At 39.6% G+C, this 22878-nt stretch overlaps 2 long non-coding RNA genes across 4 annotated transcripts in view; one reads left to right on the plus strand and one right to left on the minus strand.

Annotated features, from left to right (window-relative positions):
* Gm35105 overlaps nucleotides 1–22878 on the plus strand; it is a 203063-nt gene that overhangs the window by 168729 nt on the left and 11456 nt on the right. For all 3 annotated transcript variants that reach the window (XR_001782853.2, XR_386908.4, XR_003953036.1), the window contains 2 exons: nucleotides 14916–14974; nucleotides 15321–15412. This is a non-coding gene — a long non-coding RNA (predicted gene, 35105). The remainder of the gene's footprint in view (nucleotides 1–14915; nucleotides 14975–15320; nucleotides 15413–22878) is intronic.
* Nucleotides 1–22878, minus strand: part of Gm39497 — a 123693-nt gene that overhangs the window by 26997 nt on the left and 73818 nt on the right. Inside the window, exon 2 of the long non-coding RNA XR_878072.1 lies at nucleotides 15822–15888. This is a non-coding gene — a long non-coding RNA (predicted gene, 39497). The remainder of the gene's footprint in view (nucleotides 1–15821; nucleotides 15889–22878) is intronic.

The raw sequence follows: 22878 nt of genomic DNA on the forward strand, positions 1-22878 counted from the left end.
TGTGTTTAGCAAATTGTATCTTATATCTTGGGTATCCTAGGTTTGGGGCTAATATCCACTTATCAGTGAGTACATATTGTGTGAGTTTCTTTGTGAATGTGTTACCTCACTCAGGATGATGCCCTCCAGGTCCATCCATTTGGCTAGGAATTTCATAAATTCATTCTTTTTAATAGCTGAGTAGTACTCCATTGTGTAGATGTACCACATTTTCTGTATCCATTCCTCTGTTGAGGGGCATCTAGGTTCTTTCCAGCTTCTGGCTATTATAAATAAGGCTGCTATGAACATAGTGGAGCATGTGTCCTTCTTACCAGTTGGGGCATCTTCTGGATATATGCCCAGGAGAGGTATTGCTGGATCCTCCAGTAGTACCATGTCCAATTTTCTGAGAAACCGCCAGACTGATTTCCAGAGTGGTTGTACAAGCCTGCACTCCCACCAACAATGGAGGAGTGTTCCTCTTTCTCCACATCCACGCCAGCATCTGCTGTCACCTGAATTTTTGATCTTAGCAATTCTGACTGGTGTGAGGTGGAATCTCAGGGTTGTTTTGATTTGCATTTCCCTGATGATTAAGGATGTTGAACATTTTTTCAAGTGCTTCTCTGCCATTCGGTATTCCTCAGGTGAGAATTCTTTGTTCAGTTCTGAGCCCCATTTTTTAATGGGGTTATTTGATTTTCTGAAGTCCACCTTCTTGAGTTCTTTATATATGTTGGATATTAGTCCCCTATCTGATTTAGGATAGGTAAAGATCCTTTCCCACTCTGTTGGTGGTCTTTTTGTCTTATTGACGGTGTCTTTTGCCTTGCAGAAACTTTGGAGTTTCATTAGGTCCCATTTGTCAATTCTCGATCTTACAGCACAAGCCATTGCTGTTCTGTTCAGGAATTTTTCCCCTGTGCCCATATCTTCAAGGCTTTTCCCCACTTTCTCCTCTATAAGTTTCAGTGTCTCTGGTTTTATGTGAAGTTCCTTGATCCACTTAGATTTGACCTTAGTACAAGGTGATAAGTATGGATCAATTCGCATTCTTCTACACGATAACAACCAGTTGTGCCAGCACCAATTGTTGAAAATGCTGTCTTTCTTCCACTGGATGGTTTTATCTCCCTTGTCGAAGATCAAGTGACCATAGGTGTGTGGGTTCATTTCTGGGTCTTCAATTCTATTCCATTGGTCTACTTGTCTGTCTCTATACCAGTACCATGCAGTTTTTATCACAATTGCTCTGTAGTAAAGCTTTAGGTCTGGCATGGTGATTCCGCCAGAAGTTCTTTTATCCTTGAGAAGACTTTTTGCTATCCTAGGTTTTTTGTTATTCCAGACAAATTTGCAAATTGCTCCTTCCAATTCGTTGAAGAATTGAGTTGGAATTTTGATGGGGATTGCATTGAATCTGTAGATTGCTTTTGGCAAGATAGCCATTTTTACAATGTTGATCCTGCCAATCCATGAGCATGGGAGATCTTTCCATCTTCTGAGATCTTCTTTAATTTCTTTCTTCAGAGATTTGAAGTTTTTATCATACAGCTCTTTCACTTCCTTAGTTAGAGTCACGCCAAGACATTTTATATTATTTGTGACTATTGAGAAGGGTGTTGTTTCCCTAATTTCTTTCTCAGCCTGTTTATTCTTTGTATAGAGAAAGGCCATTGACTTGTTTGAGTTTATTTTATATCCAGCTACTTCACCGAAGCTGTTTATCAGGTTTAGGAGTTCTCTGGTAGAATTTTTAGGGTCACTTATATATACTATCATATCATCTGCAAAAAGTGATATTTTGACTTCCTCTTTTCCAATTTGTATCCCCTTGATCTCCTTTTGTTGTCGAATTGCTCTGGCTAATACTTCAAGTACTATGTTGAAAAGGTAGGGAGAAAGTGGGCAGCCTTGTCTAGTCCCTGATTTTAGTGGGATTGCTTACAGCTTCTCTCCATTTACTTTGATGTTGGCTACTGGTTTGCTGTAGATTGCTTTTATCATGTTTAGGTATGGGCCTTGAATTCCTGATCTTTCCAAAACTTTTATCATGAATGGGTGTTGGATCTTGTCAAATGCTTTTTCTGCATCTAACGAGATGATCATGTGGTTTTTGTCTTTGAGTTTGTTTATATAATGGATTACATTGATGGATTTTCGTATATTAAACCATCCCTGCATCCCTGGAATAAAACCTACTTGGTCAGGATGGATGATTGCTTTAATGTGTTCTTGGATTCGGTTAGCGAGAATTTTATTGAGGATTTTTGCATCGATATTCATAAGAGAAATTGGTCTGAAGTTCTCTATCTTTGTTGGGTCTTTCTGTGGTTTAGGTGTCAGAGTAATAGTGGCTTCATAAAATGAGTTGGGTAGAGTACCTTCTACTTCTATTTTGTGAAATAGTTTGTGCAGAACTGGAATTAGATCTTCTTTGAAGGTCTGATAGAACTCTGCACTAAACCCATCTGGTCCTGGGCTTTTTTTTGGTTGGGAGACTATTAATAACTGCTTCTATTTCTTTAGGTGATATGGGACTGTTTAGAAGGTCAACTTGATCCTGATTCAACTTTGGTACCTGGTATCTGTCCAGAAATTTGTCCATTTCGTCCAGGTTTTCCAGTTTTGTTGAGTATAGCCTTTTGTAGAAGGATCTGATTGTGTTTTGGATTTCTTCAGGATCTGTTGTTATGTCTCCCTTTTCATTTCTGATTTTGTTAATTAGGATTTTGTCCCTGTGCCCTTTAGTGAGTCTAGCTAAGGGTTTATCTATCTTGTTGATTTTCTCAAAGAACCAACTCCTCGTTTGGTTAATTCTTTGAATAGTTCTTCTTGTTTCCACTTGGTTGATTTCACCCCTGAGTTTGATTATTTCCTGCCGTCTACTCCTCTTGGGTGAATTTGCTTCCTTTTTTTCTAGGGCTTTTAGATGTGTTGTCAAGCTGCTAGTATGTGCTGTCTCCCGTTTCTTCTTGGAGGCACTCAGAGCTATGAGTTTCCCTCTTAGAAATGCTTTCATTGTGTCCCATAGGTTTGGGTACGTTGTGGCTTCATTTTCATTAAACTCTAAAAAGTCTTTAATTTCTTTCTTTATTCCTTCCTTGACCCAGGTATCATTGAGAAGAGTATTATTCAGTTTCCACGTGAATGTTGGCTTTCCATTATTTATGTTGTTATTGAAGATCAGTCTTAGGCCATGGTGGTCTGACAGGATACATGGGACAATTTCTATATTTTTGTATCTATTGAGGCCTGTTTTGTGACCAATTATATGGTCAATTTTGGAGAAGGTCCCGTGAGGTGCTGAGAAGAAGGTATATCCTTTTGTTTTAGGATAAAATGTTCTGTAGATATCTGTCAGGTCCATTTGTTTCATAACTTCTGTTAGTTTCACTGTGTCCCTGTTTAGTTTCTGTTTCCACGATCTGTCCTTTGAAGAAAGTGGTGTGTTGAAGTCTCCCACTATTATTGTGTGAGGTGCAATGTATGCTTTGAGCTTTACTAAAGTGTCTCTAATGAATGTGGCTGCCCTTGCATTTGGTGCGTAGATATTCAGAATTGAGAGTTCCTCTTGGAGGATTTTACCTTTGATGAGTATGAAGTGTCCCTCCTTGTCTTTTTTGATAACTTTGGGTTGGAAGTCGATTTTATCCGATATTAAAATGGCTACTCCAGCTTGTTTCTTCAGTCCATTTGCTTGGAAAATTGTTTTCCAGCCTTTCACTCTGAGGTAGTGTCTGTCTTTTTCCCTGAGATGGGTTTCCTGTAAGCAGCAGAATGTTGGGTCCTGTTTGTGTAGCCAGTCCGTAAGTCTATGTCTTTTTATTGGGGAATTGAGTCCATTGATATTAAGAGATATTAAGGAAAAGTAATTGTTGCTTCCTTTTATTTTTGTTGTTAGAGTTGGCATTCTGTTCTTGTTGCTGTCTTCTTTTTGGTTTGTTGAATGATTACTTTCTTGGTTGTTCTAGGGCGTGATTTCCGTCCTTGTATTGCTTCTTTTCTGTTATTATCCTTTGAAGGGCTGGATTCGTGGAAAGATATTGTGTGAATTTGGTTTTGTCGTGGAATACTTTGGTTTCTCCATCTATGGTAATTGAGAGTTTGGCCGGGTATAGTAGCCTGGGCTGGCATTTGTGTTCTCTTAGTGTCTGTATAACATCTGTCCAGGCTCTTCTGGCTTTCATAGTCTCTGGTGAAAAGTCTGGTGTAATTCTGATAGGCCTTCCTTTATATGTTACTTGACCTTTCTCCCTTACTGCTTTTAATATTCTATCTTTATTTAGTGCATTTGTTGTTCTGATTATTATGTGTCGGGAGGAATTTCTTTTCTGGTCCAGTCTATTTGGAGTTCTGTAGGCTTCTTGTATGATCATGGGCATCTCTTTTTTTATGTTTGGGAAGTTTTCTTCTATTATTTTGTTGAAGATATTAGCTGGCCCTTTAAGTTGAAAATCTTCATTCTCATCAATTCCTATTATCCGTAGGTTTGGTCTTCTCATTGTGTCCTGCATTACCTGGATGTTTTGAGTTAGGATCCTTTTGCATTTTGTATTTTCTTTGACTGTTGTGTCGATGTTCTCTATGGAATCTTCTGCACCTGAGATTCTCTCTTCCATTTCTTGTATTCTGTTGCTGATGCTGGCATCTATGTTTCCAGATCTCTTTCCTAGGGTTTCTATCTCCAGCGTTGCCTCGCTTTGGGTTTTCTTTATTGTGTCTACTTCCCCTTTTAGTTCTAATATGGTTTTGTTCATTTCCATCACCTGTTTGGATGTCTTTTCCTGTTTTTCTTTAATGATTTCTACCTGTTTGGCTGTGTTTTCCTGCTTTTCTGTAAGGGCCTGTAACTCTTTAGCAGTGCTCTCCTGTAATTCTTTAAGTGACTTATGAAAGTCCTTCTTGATGTCCTCTATCATCATCATGAGAAATGTTTTTAAATCTGGGTCTAGATTTTCGGTTGTGTTGGGGTGCCCAGGACTAGGTGGGGTGGGAGTGCTGCGTTCTGATGATGGTGAGTGGTCTTGATTTCTGTTAGTAGGATTCTTACGTTTGCCTTTCGCCATCTGGTAATCTCTGAAGCTAGCTGTTTTAGTTGTCACTGTTAAGAGCTTGTTCTTCAGGTGTCTCTGTTAGCCTCTATAAGCAGACCTGGAGGGTAGCACTCTCCTTAGTTTCAGTCGGCAGAGTATTTTCTGCAGGCAAGCTCTCTTCTTGCAGGGCAGGTACCCAGATATCTGGTGTTCGAACCAGACTCCTGGCAGAAGTTGTGTTCCACTCACTAGAGGTCTTAGGATCTCGTGTGGAATCCTGTGTGGGCCCTTGCGGGTGTTGGGCAAGACTCTGCTGGCAAGGTAGCCCGGGGCTCGAGTGGAGTGGAAGGGGTTTGTGCCCCAGATCAAGCCCGGGTAGCCTGCTTCCCTATGTACCGCAGTCTCAGGTTCCACGCGATTGGATTGGGGCAGGCGCTGTGTTCCACTCACCAGAGGTCTTAGGATCCCGTGGGGAGTCCCGTGTGGACCCTTGCGGGTGTTGGGCAAGACTCTGCTGGCAAGGTAGCCCGGGGCTCGAGTCGAGCGGAAGGGACTTGTGCCCCAGATCAGGCCCGGGTAGCCTGCTTCCCTATGTACTGCAGTCTCAGGTTCCACGCAATTGGATTGGGGCAGGCGCTGTGTTCCACTCACCAGAGGTCTTAGGATCCCATGGGGAGTCCCGTGTGGGCCCTTGCGGGTGCTGGGCAAGACTCTGCTGGCAAGCGAGCCCCATTTTTAATGGGGTTATTTGATTTTCTGGAGTCCACCGTCTTGAGTTCTTTATATATATTGGATATTAGTCCCCTATCTGATTTAGGATAGGTAAAGATCTTTTCCCAATCTGTTGGTGGCCTTTTTGCTTATTGACAGTGTCTTTTGCCTTACAGAAGCTTTGCAATTTTATGAGGTTTCATTTGTCGATTCTCCATCTTATAGCACAAGCCATTGCTGTTCTATTCAGAATTTTTCCCCTTTGCCCATATCTTTGAGGCTTTTCCCCACTTTCTACTCTATAAGTTTCACTGTCTCTGGTTTTATGTGGATTTCCTTGATCCACTTAGATTTGACCTTAGTACAAGGAGATAGGAATGGATCAATTTACATTCTTCTACATGATAACTGCCAGTTGTGCCAGCACCATTTGTTGAAAATGATGTCTTTTATCCACTGGATGGTTTTATCTCCCTTGTCAAAGATCAAGTGACCATAGGTGTGTGGGTTCATTTCTGGGTCTTCAATTCTAGTCCATTGGTCTACTTGTCTGTCACTATACCAGTACCATGAAGTTTTTATCACAATTGCTCTGTAGTACAGCTTTAGGTCAGGCATGGTGATTCCACCAGAGGTTCTTTTATCATTGAGAAGAGTTTTTGCTATCCTAAGTTTTTTGTTATTCCAGATAAATTTGAAGATTGCCCTTTCTAATTCATTGAAGAATTGAGTTGGAATTTTGATGGTGATTGCATTGAATCTGTAGATTGCTTTTGGCAAGATAGCCATTTTTACTATATTGATCCTGCCAATCCATGAGCATGGGAGATCTTTCCATCTTCTGAGATCTTCTTTAATTTCTTTCTCCAGAGCCTTGAAGTTCTTATCATACAGATCTTTCACTTCCTTAGTTAGAAGCACGCCAAGGTATTTTATATTATTTGTGACTATTGTGAAGGGTGTTCTTTCCCTAATTTCTTTCTCAGTCTGTTTGTCCTTTCTTGTAGAGAAAGGCCATTGAGTTGTTTGAGTTAATTTTATATCCAGCTACTTCACTGGAGCTGTTTATCAGGTCTCAAACTTTTGATTCTCCTGTCTCCGTCTCCTAAATTCAGGGATTGCATGCATGTACCACCATAAATAACTCTAACTAATAATTATAAACAACAAAGTTAAGGGCTAGTGGTATGGTCCAGCAATTAATAACACTTGTTGCTCTTGCAAGGACCAGGATTTAATTCCCAGGACCTAAATGGCAAATCACTAATGTCTGTAACTTCAGTTCCAGGGATCAGATGCCCTCTTCTGGTATCTGTAAGTACCATGTGCACAAGGTACACAGAAATTTATATAGGCAAAAGCACCCATACATATACACAAGTTGAAGGACTCAATTGTCATGACAGTTTTATTGTCTTACCTTTGTATTTTTTAGTATTAGAGATAGACATCAGAATCTTAAGCACACTGTCACTGAGCTACATTCTCAGTCCCCAGTTAATTAATTGATTTGTTGACCATCCTTTTAAGAAAGATCTTATCCCTGTATCCTGGCCTAGGACTCAAAATATATCTTAAGATGACTTGGAGCTGGAAACCCTCCTTCTCTGACTGAGAACTAGGATTACAAATGTGAGTCACCATCTCCTGCTTTAAGCCCCAAATATCAGATTTCAATACTTACTACAAAGTTAGAGTAATTGAGAGCTGCACAAACACACACACACACACACACACACACACACACACACACACACACACACACGTATATATAGTACAAACATTAAGATAGACATACTGAACAATGGAATAAAAGCCTAGAAATAAATATTGATGTTTACAGTCAGTTAGTTTTTTCCCCTCCATGCTGAGAATCAAACACAGGACCTCACACACACCAGACAAGTTTTCTACCATTCAACTGTACCCCTAGCTCTGATTTTTGACAATGGTGTCAAGACAATTCAGAGAAAAAGAAGTCCTTTCAATAAATGGTACTAATGGAACTGGATATCCACATACAAAAGAATTAAGTTCCACTCTTATGCCTTACCACACAAAAAAATAACCCTGAAAGGAACCTCAGACCTAAATGTAGTGTACTTAAAATTATTTAATATAAGAGTGAGTCTTTCATGGCCTTGAATTTGTCAGTGAATTTGTATACCAAGAAGAGTACAAGCAACAAAAAGAAGAAATAGATACATGAACTTCATTACAATTTAATAATTTTGTTTCTATCAAAGGATAATATCACTAAGCACGAAGGCATATGCCTGTAATCCCAACTCTGGGAAGAATAAGACAGAATGACTGTGTTATGGGTTTGGAGTCATTCAGGGATTCATTAATCTGATCACGAATATAATTCAGATACTGGCACTAGGAATACTCCCGGGACTCGGGATACCAAAATGTAGTGCTGAGCCACATTAGTCAGGGATTTCTCTAAAAAAAAAAAAGACACATAAGGTTATACATCCTTAATCAGAAGGTTACATTCTGTTAATGTGCAGTCATGCATCCTGCAATCAAGGGATCAGTTAGCAAACAGATGTCTTGGTCTCAAGCAAGCAAGACTTTTATTTGTTTGGTTTTTGTTTTGTTTTGTTTTTTTTTTTTACAGAAGCAGAAGCATCAATATTGTGACTATTACCTTGCACAAACAAGGCCAGGCAATTATAAGAATAGCCCCCAGCATTCCTGGAAGTTATCTGTCCTTGAGCAAGTGGAGCTTCCAGGTTAGAAGCAACTATATTTATAGGCCTTTAAACACAGTAATTTAAACTGAAAATACATTAACCATAACAACTGCAAGTTGTAGGCTACCCTGGACCATAGTGGAAAGCCCTTGTCTTAAAGACAAACCACACAGAAGAATGAAGAGGAAGAGAAATAGGAAGAGGTAGAGGTAGAAGAAGAGGCAAAGAACAGGTCTAGCATGTATGAGGCTGTGGTTTCCATATCCAGCAGAGAGAGAGAGAGAGAGAGAGAGAGAGAGAGAGAGAGCGAGTGAGAGAGAGAGAGAGAGGAGAGAGAGTGAGAGGACAGTCAAATATAATGGGAGAAATATTTCCAAATCTGGTCGCTTATGAAGGATTTGTAATTCAACAGCAAAAGCAAAACCACAAATATCTCAAATTTTATTTTGTTTTTTCAAAACAGGTTTTCTATATGTAGCCTTGGCTATCCTGGAACTCTCTTTGTAGGACAGGCTGGCCTTGAACTCAGAGATCTGCCTGTCTCTGCCTCTCGATTGCTGGGATTAAAGGCTTATACTACCACCATTCGGCTAAATATCTCAATTTTAAGTTACATTTTATTTTTTTAGATGTGTTTGTTCATATATGTGCATGCCTGTGCTCAAGTATACCATGACATGCATGTGGAAGTTAAAGGATAACCAGAGGAATCAGTTCTTTCCACCACTGTGGGTCCTGGGGATGGAGGTCAGGTTATCTTTTATCTGAACCATCTTGCCAGTCCCCACTGATCCCAATATTCAAAAAACAAGGAAGGATTTCAGTAAATGTTTCTCCAGAGACCATACACAATTGTACAATAAGCACAATTAATGTTAACTAATTAAATGTTAACAAATGTTTGATGAAAGTCAAAACCAAAAGAAGATAACATTTCACCTAATCGGGGCAGCTACCGTAGAAAGATTCTAACAAAGATGGGTTGACAAGGATGTAGAAAATTAGAAGGTTTACACACTGGCAATAGGAATGGAAAGTGACATAGCCTCCATGAAAAATGATGTAGTAGTTTCTCAAAACATTCACTATAAAGTTACCAAGTGACCCAAAAACTGCACTCTTAATAGTATATTCAGGAGAAATGGAAAATTATGTTCACGTAAAAACTTGTACATGTATGCTCATAGGAACATTATTCACAATAGTGAATATTCACAAAGTGGAAACACTCCCCAGGTCCATTGACTGATAGCTAAAATGTAGCATAACCATACAATGCAATATTATTTGGGAATGAAGAGGAAAGGAAGCAATGATGTATGCTGCAACATGGATGGCTGTAAGATGAAAGAAAACTTTTCTTAAGTTATTTTTATAAGGTATTTTGTCATAGTAATGACAGAAGTAACCAATACGACCTGAAAGTATGAAATCATAGATTACTACTAAAAGAGAATTAATTAAGATCCAGTGTGTCATTGTATTTCTTACTTTTCTATTACTGTGATAAAATACCACAAGCAAGGCTCTTTATAGAAGAAAAGGTTTATTTGGCTTACATTTCTATAAGGGTAAGAGTCCATCATGGTAAGGGGAAAATAGCAGCAATTGGCAGGCAAGGTGGCAGGAGTGAGAAGCATAGGGTTCACATATTAAACCACAAGCAGAAGGCAGAAAGAACAAAAAGTAAATAAATAAAAATGAGGAAAATCTTTAAGCTCTCAAAGCCCACTCCCAGTGGAATACTTCCTCCAGCAAGACTATACCTCCTGAACCTTCCCAAATACAACCACCAACTGAGGACCAACTGTTCAAATGCAAGACTATGGGGGGCATTCTCATTCAAACCATTGTAATCATAAATACTGAAAACATTCAGGGTACAAATGAGAAGTGCCATGCTATGCAGAAAGAAACCAACTTCAATAAGAATAGGTCATTAACAGAAGCCAGCAATAAGATATAACAAATAGCCGGGCATGGTGGCGCACTCAGAAAGCAGAGGCAGGCGGATTTCTGAGTTCGAGGCCAGCCTGGTCTACAAAGTGAGTTCCAGGACAGCCAGGGCTATACAGAGAAACCCTGGCTCAAAAAAAAAAAAAAAAAAAAAAAAAAAAAAAAAAAAAAAAAGATATTAACAAATAATTGAATTAAAGGAATGGGAATGAAATATACTTCAAGGAACAATTATAAAGATAATAGAAACACAGTGAGAAAATACAAAAGTCTAAGCAATGTAACAGAAAGTGTCAGTCAGGAATTGGATGGAGACTTAAGAACTGGAAAATATAATAATCAAAATTTAAAGGCTGCAACAGTGGACATTAGAACAGAATAGGCATGGCCTGCTCTGGGTAACTTATGTTGTACAGGATAGTAACTTTACGTTATGCCTAGCCAGCATCCATTCCATTTTACAAAAAAAACAGTTTTAACCTGAATTACTCCATTTTTGAGTGTACATGTAATGGCATAATGATTCTATGTCCTGTCTATACAAGTAAAGCAGCAACCATCAGCCAGAACACCTAAAAGCACAAACTAATCTCTTATGTGTGCCAGTAACAACCACACCCAGGAATATACCAAGTCATAACAGAAACATCAGACAGATGGGCTTATCAATCACATCTGAAGAAATTCCCTTACCTGGGACTACTACAAAAAGAGTACCTTAAGTCTGAGATAGGTCAGGCACACTGACCATTATTTGGATGAGACTCTGTCTCAAAAGCTAGCCAAACAAGACTGAACAGACAGGTCAGTAGTTAAGAGCACTGGACACCCTTGCAGAGTAATCTGGTTTGTCTCTAAGCACCCACGTGGTGGCTCACAACCATATAGAACATACAGAGGATCCAATTCCAGAGGATCTAAGATCCTTTTCTCTCTTCTATGGGGAACAAGTACACACATGGTACAGGTACATACTTGCAAGCAAAGCACTCTGGCACATAAAATTTAAAAAGGAGATCATCTTTAAAAAATAATAAAATTTATTTATTTTAACAAATTAAAACATCTCATATTAGCAAAAGTATATGTGATCACAATCCCCACCCTCCTCCTATCAATTGAAGATAAATGGCTTGGAGAAAGACTTTGTCAGTAAAGTGCTTGCCATGCAAGCATGAGGACTTAAGTTCAGAGGCCTAGCATCTGTGGAAAAGTAAAGTATGTGAGTTTGTGCATCTATGACCACAGCACCAGAAGGATGAAGACAGATGGATCTTGGGGCTTCTTGGCCAGGCAGCATAGCTGAACTTATGAGCTGTAGGTCAGACACTGTCTCAAAAAGGGGAAGAACAATCAAGGGAGATATCTGATGTTAAACTTTGGCCTCTGAATGCCCCCCATGCATATGGTACACACACACACACACACACACACAAGCAAGTGCACGCATGTACATGCATGCACACATGCACAAACACAGAACTGCACAAACACAAATAGGATAGAAAATCCACTGGCTATATTACACAATGAAAAAGGAAATCTCTTAAATGATGAGGATAATTCTTTAAACCTGCCATTCTTACAACTAACTGCAAAGTGTTAACCACTTTAGCATCAGATATAAGCACCTTCCTCTTCCTCTAATTGGGACTAGTCTAAATCTCATTGCAATGCAGTATCTCTTCTCCTGGATCCCTTTTCCTTTCAATTAAAGCTTTTTTAAATCCCCTTTTATTTAATATTTTTATTGATTGACAATTTCATATATGCACATAATTTATTTCAATCGCATTCAATTTCTACTTCTCCAAACTTCTGGGAGAACCGTTATGCCCCCTGTAGAGTAGCTCCCTTTAAAGTATTGCATACGTGCAAATTTATAAAATCATAGGGATTTTTAAAAATATGGCCTTTTTTTAAACAATTTTTTATTAGATATTTTATTCATTTACAATTTAAATGCTATCCCAAAAGTCCCTTATAGCCTCCCCCCACCCTGCTCTCCAACCCACCCACTCCTGCTTCCTGGCCCTGGTATTCCCCTGTATTGGGGCATATAATCTTTGCAAGACCTAGGGCCTCTCCTCCCAATGATGGCCGATTAGGCCATCTTCTGCTACATATGCAGCTAGAGACACAAGCTCAGGAGGTTCTGGTTAGTTCATATTGCTGTTCCTCTTATAGGGTTACAGACCCCTTCAGCTCCTTGGGTACTTCTCTAGCTCCTCCATGGGGGGCCCCTGTGTTCCATCTAATATGGCCTTTCTAAGTATCCTTAATGCTAGTTATAACTTCCTCACCCCCTCTTGTTTCTTCCCCTTCCATGCCCTCCCCAATTATCCCTCTCCCCATTATTCTCCCTTCCCCCTTAATATCTTGTTTTGTTTGTTTGTTGTTTGATACAGGTTTCTGTAGCTAAGCCTGCTGGGAACTCCTTCTGCTGCTGCTTCTCAAATTCTGGCATAAGAGGGATATTGACATTCAATTAAAGATTTGCCTGGAATGTTTGCCCCTTTACTGTCTCAGTTTGATTTCTATTATTACTGAGACAAAGTTGCCTTTTCTCTCTTACCAATGAACCTAAAAGCAAAAAGCACACTTCCAAATAACAAAGACTCAAAATTTACAAAAATAGGCTTAGTTCAATGAAAGTAAATAGAGAATGGATCAAAAATTGTGAGATGCTAAACTAGTGCTAAGAGGGGAAAATGTTAGATTATAATAGTTACTTATATCAAAAAGAGGAAAAGTCTCAAATCAGTCACCCAATCTCCTTTAAAAACCTATGTATGGACTGAGGGTGTGATATAGTGGTACGACATTTGCCTATCATTAGAGAGTTCCTGGTTTCAATCCCGGACCTGGGGAAAAAAAGAAAACATGAAGGCAATAGGCATAGTGTGGAGTACCTACTATGGAGGCTGAATATGAGATTAGCCTGAACTACACGTTGAGATCCTGGCCTCAGTAATTTTTAAAAAATATTAATAAGAAAGACAAAATAAACCAGAAGATACAATACAGATGAAAGCAAAAATCAATGAAATTTCAAACAGAAAAACACTGGAAAACAATCAATAAGGTGAAGCAGGATCTTTGAAGTGAGATCACAGAGTCCTAGCAAAGTATACAAATACAAACAAAGAAATGGCACAGATTACTAATACCACACAGGATATCACTACAGTCCCTGCAGATATTAAAAGAATAAAATAGGCATAACGTGACCAACTCTACACACATGCATTTGATCAAGTAATTAGGAAAAAGACCAATTTCTTTAAAAGCATGTGTTATAGCAGCTTGGCCAATATGAAATAGATAATTAGAATAATTCTTTAAATACTAGAGAAATTGAATTGGTAACTTTAAAACTCTCAAGAAAGTAATCCCCAAACCCATATCAATTCTATCAAACATGAATTCCAGGAAAATTTCATTAAACATTTTTAAAAAGCAGTACTATGAAATCTACCCCAAAAAGTTCAAAAATAGAGAAGAGGGACCATTGTTGTGGATAGCCCTGGAGCTAATTATATTTGATGTTAATTCCATTCTCTTGTGAGCTAACAAGGAATGAGTCAGGACTCAGGTGATTTCCTGTAAACCTGCTTCCCACCTTAATTTGTAAAACAAAGGAAAGCTGATGATTGGGCAGATAAAAGAGAAGGTGGAGCAGAAGGTAGAGTGAGAAGAAGGAGAAAATGGAAGAGGTTGAGGACACAGAGGAGGAGGAGGAAGAAAAGCAGAGCAGAAGCACATGGCCTGGAGAAACTGCAAGTTTTAAGGGGTCTCATAGATGTGGAAGATGGTAGTGTAGCAATAGGTCTGCTCAATCTAGGTGCACAGCATGTATTCATATTAATTGAGTTCTGTTTTCATTGCTGGGACATATTTGGGTTGGAGATTTATTGCAACAGACCATTTCCCAAATAACTTATTTTGCTAGAACTAGTGATTTAACTCAGAACTTTCTACATGCTATATAAGTACTTTTGCGCATAGCTAAATCCCTAACTTCAGTTTAATTTTTAAAAATTTTTTATTTGATGTGTTTATGTGCACATACAATGCACACCTGTAGGAGTCAGAGGACAACTTACAGAAGTCAATTCTCTCCTTCCACTATGCAGATTGTAGGTATCAAAGTCAGGTTGTTAGTCTTAGGAGCAAGGCCTTTAACCAGTGGGACAACTTGCCAGCTCCCTGGCCCTCCATTTTTTTTTAAATTTGAGACACATTTCCATTAAATTTCCCAGTCTGGTCTTGAACTTCTATCCATATCAACACACACACACGATAGTGTACATATTAATATATCCATGCTGTGCTTAGTCAATGAAAAGCAAGTTAAAAGGCTGAGGGAACAGGTACCATCCTATGCTGCAGGCAACATCATGTGATATGTGGAATCTAAATCAAGAACCTATTGAGCCTACCTGTGGATGTCCCAGCAATGGCATTCCACAGCCCTACAACCTTACCAGGCCCTAAACATTTCTATCTGTGGTTGCTTCTTTTTCAGGGACTGCTGCATTTTAAGAAGAGATCAGTGTTGACAACAATGAAAAGCCCATGATCCTGGTACAGTATACATTGGTGTCCAATTCTAAGGAGCAGAACAGGGAGCTAGGCCTTCAGACTGCAGAAGGATGAATATCATGAAGTGGTTTGGGAGGTGTATCATGAGGTGCATATATGAGGTATATCATGAGGTATTCCCATATCTCTGCTACCCTGGTATCTATAAAGAATCAGACATCAATTGTTCCAGGATTGGGAAAGTGTCTTAGAGATCCACAATGTATCTGTAGTGTTTGGGTTGCCAATAGACCTTGAATGGGATGTGATCAACAGGGATAACTGAGAATTTGCTTCATACTAGCTAAAGCTGGTGCTCTCAGAAAGTCAAATTTCTTTCCCATCCCAGACATGAGCGTCCATCAAATCAGTATCCAAGTATAAGGCCAAGACTTCCATCATGCAAAGAATGCAATCTGAAACTACCAGAGCCTCCTTCCAGTGAGTACTACAGAGTACTATTTCCTGAATTGCAGTTGTTCATGTCTGTCCCCGTCAGCTTTGGAGGTGAACAGAAGACCGAGTTCATCAGTAAGATCTCAGGCAACATGTGTATGTGAAGGTTGATGAATCATATGCCAATGAGTGCAAAAACCTAAGTCATAGCACACATACACTGAAAATATAATTAAACCAGGGTCCTCACTGTTGCTCCATGAATCCCCAGTTGGCTGGTGACAGTTCTGAGCTATCAACATGACAGAAATTCCTCTAAGGCTCAAGTAGAAGAAATGTGATAACTATTTCTGATTGTCAACTTTATTATTTCCACAATTAACTAAAACCAAGTAGCTGGGTAGACCTGTGAGGGAGTTTTCTTAATTAAATCATTTGAAGTAGGAAGACTCACCTGCAATCCAGATATTCTGAGGTGGGAAGATCCACTTTTAATCTAGGCCACACTTTTTTGTAACCACCTATAAAAAGAACATAGGCCAGCTTAGCCTCCAGTCTTGCTGGCAAGTTCACTTTTTCACCTGAATTAAAGCCTACTGCTTTGGGATTCTTTCATATAGTGAAGACTAGCTGAGACTGGTTTTCCAGCCTTATGAACTGAACACAAACCCTTGTGTATGATTTCTTGGACTTTCTATTGATAAAAAGCCATTGTTGGATTGGCTTAGCCACAGCTTGTAAGCCACTTTAATAAACACAGTAAAATATATTCATTCTATCAGTTCTGTTCCTCTAGAGAACCATAACTGATACATGAAGCATGGTTATAACATCTCTGGCTTTGCCTTTGACTCAGAGGCAGAGCTGAAGGTGAATGAGAAGCATGAAGAAGATAGAGGTTTAGGGTACCAAGAGGCCTGGCCAGCCCCACGGTTTCTCATCTGCCTCCAACTTGCAAATGACTACTTAAAATGGAGTGGGTCTTCAGAGGATGTAGCCCTGGAGGAGATCATCTATGACAATAAAATCTTTAGGTAATATGCGGAGGATGTCCCAGCAGCTAGTGAACCCTCTGAGCATAACAACTCATCAGAGCATTTATTGCAGTTCCTTTTCAGAACTGCAAAATCTCTGTTGTTTCTACATCTCAAGGCAGCAATGAATTCCCAGAATAATTGGGAAGAAACATCCCTAGGCATCTTTTGCCTTGCCCATCAGGAGGCAGCAGCACATATCCTACCTGGTCCAAGAAAAGTCGCAACCCAAATCACTGGCCTCTGATACAGGTACCCACTGCATTTCCAAGGCTGGGTTGACTTCATGTACCCAGGTAAAGCCATTAATCCTACCCAAATGATTCCTTAACTATGTTGGGCTACAGAATCAAGAATAGGTAGACATTGGTATTTTCTCTGTTGGTGTGCAGAAATCAAACCCAGGGCTTTGGTGAGCATTAACTTATCACAGCACCTATTGAGATACACAAGTCAACTTTCAATGGCTCTAAGGGATTCAGAACTCAGTCTTCTCTGAGCTTTATGAATCCTGAGGAAGAATGTAAGAGAGGCTCAGCTTACCTCATCACCTTTGAGACTATCATTCTACCTATGTTTCACCAAGAAGGAATAAGAAAGACATTTATATCTTCTTTGATGTATAGGATTTACTAAGAGGGCCTGGACAGATATCAGCTTCCTTGCAATGTGGAGCAACATATCCTGGAGAAGCTGGACTAGTGATAGGCTGTGCAACTGATATTCTTACTACAACTACTACTACTTCTCATGCAGCAAGAATGAAGTGCTTGGTCATTTGGGCAAAGAACCAGATTTAGTAACTGCTAAGGGGGCAAGTTATATGGCTGAAAAGGATTAAGAAGCAGGTGCAAGAGCTAGATACACCCACCAGAACAGGAGGACTTTTCTGTCCATCCTCAGCAAGGCCCTAGATGATGCAACAGGAGCAATAAGTAATGGTGGCATTCAGGACAATGTTAGTGTTATTGTTCAGATCTCCACAATGATGACAATCTGTCCTGTGCTGTGGATAGACGAATGAGTTACTCTCAGCTACTTATGGCCTCCAAGGCATCCATCTGAATTCTTCCTTTAGCACTGATTTCTTAATGGTTTCTGAGACCTGCAGTCTACCAGTCAGAGTTCCGAGTCACCATTGCTTACATAGTGCAGTAGCATCTGTCTTCTGGGTGTTCCTCAAGCCCAGGGAGGAACATGAAAAGGCAGAGGTCTTTTTACAGCTTTCAAAGAGATGAAATAAGCTTCCAGGAGATATGTCCATAAAAATAATCTCATGCCCTACAATTACCTGTGCATAAGAGTGCAGAATATATTACACTCACACAGCTATGAAGACAAACAATTTTGTAGTTAATTAGAATTAGGGATGGGAGATGATGTAGGAGGGATTGATGTGACTACTAAAAAGTAGCAGGAAAAAGATCTCTGCAGGGCTGGAAATATTGTTTATTCTTGATTGTGATGGGAGTTACATACATTAATATATGTGACAAAAATGTATATACATACATTGCATCAACATTGTTTTCCTGGATATTGTGCCATGGTTATAGTAGTGGTTTGAATAGGTTTGTTCCCCCATAGACTCCAAGTGTTTGAAAACTTGGTTCACAGGGAGTGGTACCAAGAAAGTGTTGCCTTCTTGGAGTAGGTATGATCTTGTTGAAAGAAGTGTATCATTGTGGGGATGAGCTTTGAGGTCCTATTTTCTTTCTTTTTTTCTTCCTTTTTTATAAAAATTTTATTAGATATTTTCTTTACTTACATTTTAAATGCTATCCCAAAAGTCCCCTATACCCTCCCCCCACCCTGCTCCCCTATCCACTCACTCCCACTTCTTGGCCCTGGCATTCGCCTGTACTGGGGCATATAAAGTTTGCTAGACCAAGGGGACTCTCTCCCCAATGATGGCCAAACAGGCCATCTTCTGCTACATAAGCAGCTAGAGACACGAGCTCTAGGGGTACTGATTAGTTCATATTATTGTTCCACCTATAGGGTTGCACACCCCTTCAGCTCCTTGGGTGCTTTCTCTAGCTTTTCCATTGGGGGCTCTGTGCTCCATCCTATAGATGACTGTGAGCATCCACTTCTGTATTTGCCAGTCACTGACAAAGCCTCACAGGAGACAGCTATATCGGGGTCCTTTCAGCAAAATCTTGCTGGCATATGCCAATAGTATCTGCATTTGGTGGCTGATTATGGGATGGACCATCCTTTGTTTTAGATCCAAAATTTGTCTCTGCAACTCCTTCCATGGATATTTTATTCCCTATTCTAGGGAGGAATGACGTATCCATGCGTTGGTCTTCCTTCTTGATTTTCTTGTGTTTTGTAAGTTGTATCTTGGGTATTCTAGGATTCTGGGATAATAGCCACTTATCAGTGAGTGCATATAAACTGACTTCTTTTGATATTGGGTTGCCTCACTCAGGATGATATCCTCCAGACACATCAATTTACCCAAGAATTTCATAACTTCATTGTTTTTAATAACTGAGTAGTACTCCAATGTGTAAATGTACCACATTTTCTGAATCCATTCCTCTATTGAGGGACATCTGGGTTCTTTCCAGCTTCTGGCTATTATAAATAAAGCTGCTATAAACATACTGGATGAGTCCTTATTACCGGTAGGAACATCTTCTGGGTATATGCCCAAAAGAGGTATTACCGGATATACCTGTAGTACAATGTCCAGTTTTCTGAGAAAACGCCACACTGATTTCCACAGTGGGTGTACAAACTCACAATCCCACCAGCAATGGAGGAGTATTCCTCTTTCTCCACATCCTCGCCAGCATCTGCTGTCACATGAATTTTTGATCCTAGCCATTCTGACTGATGTGAGGTGGAATCTCAGGGTTGTTTTGATTTGCATTTCCCTGATGATTAAGGATGTTGAACATTTTTTCAAGTGCTTCTAAGTCCTTCGGTATTCCTCAGATGAGAATTCTTTGTTTAGCTCTGAGCCCCATTTTTAATGTGGTTATTTGAATTTCTGGAGTTCATCTTCTTGGGCTCTTTGTATATATTGGATATTAATCCCCTATCAGATTTAAGATTGGTAAAAATTCTCTCCCAATCTGTTGGTGGCCTTTTTGTCTTATTGACCGTATCTTTTGCCTAACAGAAGCTTTGCAATTTTATGAGGTCCCATTTGTCAATTCTTGATCTTACACCACAGGCCATTGCTGTTGTGTTGAGGAATTTCCCCCTGTGCCCATATTTTCCAGGCTTTTCCCCACTTTCTCCTCTATAAATTTCAGTGTCTCTGATTTTATGTGGAATTCTTTGATCCACTTAGACTTGAGCTTTCTAAAAGGAGATAAGAATGTATCAATTCTCATTCTTCTACATGATAACTGCCAGTTGTGCCAACACCATTTGTTGAAAATGCTGTCTTTTTTCCACTGGATGGTTTTAGCTCCCTTGTCAAAGATCAAGTGACCATAGGTGTGTGGGTTCATCTCTGGGTCTTCAATTCTGTTCCATTGGTCTACCTCTCTGGACTCCTTCAACCTAACTATATTACTCTTTTACAGGAGTGTCTAAGCTACTCTTGATCTTCTCTATATAGTTTAAGCACTATACTGTTTTTGTGTCTGGTAAAAACTTTTATTATGTTATCTTTTCTTCCTATATTGTTAGGTAATTTTATTCTAACAGAGATTAAATTGCAACAAATGCTTTTATTACATTTTTTTCTGCCTTTACTAATGAATAAAAACAGTTCATTAAACAATATTGGGAATGTAAACCAGTACTTTGTGCATTCTAGACAAGCACTGAGCCATACCCTAGCCCTATTTTTACACATTTCTCTTCTATTTCTGCTTGATATGGTTTTGATAACTTTGTGATACTTGGAAAGCTAGAACACTACTTCTATTACGTGAAAGAATTTTTACAACATTGGATGGATTTCTTTTTTGAATGTTTAGTGAAACACTACAAACCACATGGGTATAATGTTCATATAGTTATTTACCCCCTCAGGGCTTATAGGACTACCCAAATTTTCTATATTTCAGTTAAGTTGGGTTGGTTATATTTCTTCCATATTTTGCTACTCGAAATTTAACATTTTGACATCATAATTTTTATAGAATTATCTGGGGTTTTTTTGTTTGTTTGAATGTTTTGTTTTGAGGCAGGATCTTATGCAGGCCATGCTGGTCTTAAATTAGGTAGCCAAGGAACATTTTGAATCCTCTGTCTTCCTGTCTCCATCTCTCTTGAGTGCTAGAATTACAAGAGTTTGCCAGTATTTATGCCCTTCCATAATACATTATATTAAATTAATTCTTAGCTTTTTAATTTACTCTGTTGTCTGCCTTTTATTACTTAGCTTTATTATTTCCATTCTTCTATACTCTGGGGTTAGTTTGTATTTTCTTTAACTAAGTTCTTAAATTCAGCTCATCAATTTATCTCATCAATTTTCATTTCAGCTCATTTAACAATTTTAAAACTTTTTACATTACAACTATAGATTTGTAAACAGCTGGGAAACTAACACAGTGAATTCCTATGTCCCTCTAACCAACTCAGTTTCTCCCATGATTACATCTTAGGTATTGGTTTCCATAGCTGTGAAGAGACACCATAAACAATGTAATGCTTATAAAAGGTAAACATTTAATTGGGGCTGGCTTGGTATCAGAAGTTCTGTCCATTATCATCATGGTGGGAAGTATAGCATTTTCCATGATGACATGGTGCTGAAGAAAGAGCTGAAAGTTTTACATCTTGATCTGAAGGCAACAGGAAGAGACATTCCACACTTCGAGTAGCTTGAAAATAGGACCTCGATCTTCCTTCTGAGCCCAGCGGAGGCCACGAAGGGCTCCAGAGTGTTCTCCACGCCGCAGGACCTTGGCTTCACCTCCAGATCATGGGTGAGTGGAAAGCAACATCAGCACCAAAGAGGGTCTTGTGCCAGCAGGAACAGGGATGGAGGAACCCCTTCTGACCCATTCAGGTCGGGGTCAGCCCCACCATCTTCTGCGTGAAGCTAGCCGAGGGCGTCTAGGGCACCAGAGGACTCTCAGCTCCACAGGACCCCCTAGCACATCCAGGACCTCCTGATCACCCGAGAGCACGTGGGCAATAGAAGCAACAGAGCTTCTTGGTCAGGGACTCATCTGGCCTTCATCCACAGTCAGGTGGTGGAGCTGAGACTCAGATCCCTGGGCACCTTCCTTGCCAGAGGGAATTGGCCTACAGGGACCCCAGGACTCAGGAGGTGGATCAGAGCTCCAGACTGATGGACACCTGCCCTACAAGAGGAGAGTGCTCTGACCACTGGACTCCTAAGAGTGCTGACAGAGGCTAACAGAATCACAGGAGGATCAAGCTCTAGCCAGAGATAGCTTGAACACTAAAACCAGAGATTACCAGATGGCAAAAGCAAACATAAGAATCTTACTGGGTGTGGTGGCGCACGCCTTTAATCCCAGCACTTGGGAGGCAGAGGCAGGCAGATTTCTGAGATCAAGGCCAGCCTGGTCTACAAAGTGAGTTCCAGGACAGGCAGGGCTATACAGCAAAACCATGTCTCAAAAAACAAAACAAATAAACAAACCAAACCAAACCAAACCAAAACAAAAGAACCTTACTAACAGAAATCAAGAACACTGGGCATCATCAGAACCCAGTACGCCCACCACAACGAGTCCTGAATACCTCAACACACCTGAAAAGCAAGAGGCAGATTTAAAATCATATCTTATGATGGTGGTAAAAGATTTTAAGAAGGGCATTAATAACTCACTTAAAGAAATACAGGAGAACACTGCTAAACATGTAGAAGCCCTTAAACAGGAAGCACAAAATTCCCTCAAGGAATTACAGGAGAACACTGCTAAACAGGTAGAAGTCCTTACAGAACTACAGGCAAACACTGCTAAACAGGTAGAAGAAACACAAAAATCCCTTAAAGAATTACAGAAAAACACAACCAAACAGGGGCTGGAGTTGAACAAAACCATCCAAGATCTAAAAATGAAAGTAGAAACAATGAAGAAAACCCAAAGGGAGACAACTCTGGAGATAGACACCCTAGGAAAGAAATCAGGAACAGAATACAAGAGATGGAAGAAAGAATCTCAGGTGCGGAAGATTCCATACAGAACATGGACACAACAATCAAAGAAAATGCAAAATGCAAAAAGATCCTAACTCAAAACATCCAGGAAATCCAGGACACAATGAGACGACCAAACCTACGGATAATAGAAGTAGATGAGAATGAAGATTTTCAACTTGAAGGGGCAGCAAATATCTTAAACAAAATTATAGAAGAAAATTTCACATACCTAAAGAAAGAGATGCCCATGAACATAAAAAAAAAAAAAAGACTACAAACTCCAAATAGACTGGTCCAGAAAAGAAATTCCTCAAGACACGTAGTAATCAGAACAACAAACGCACTAAATAAAGATAGAATATTAAAAGCAGTAAGGGAAAAAG

Source organism: Mus musculus, chromosome X, assembly GCF_000001635.26.
Source record: "Mus musculus strain C57BL/6J chromosome X, GRCm38.p6 C57BL/6J".
Lineage (NCBI taxonomy): Eukaryota > Metazoa > Chordata > Mammalia > Rodentia > Muridae > Mus > Mus musculus.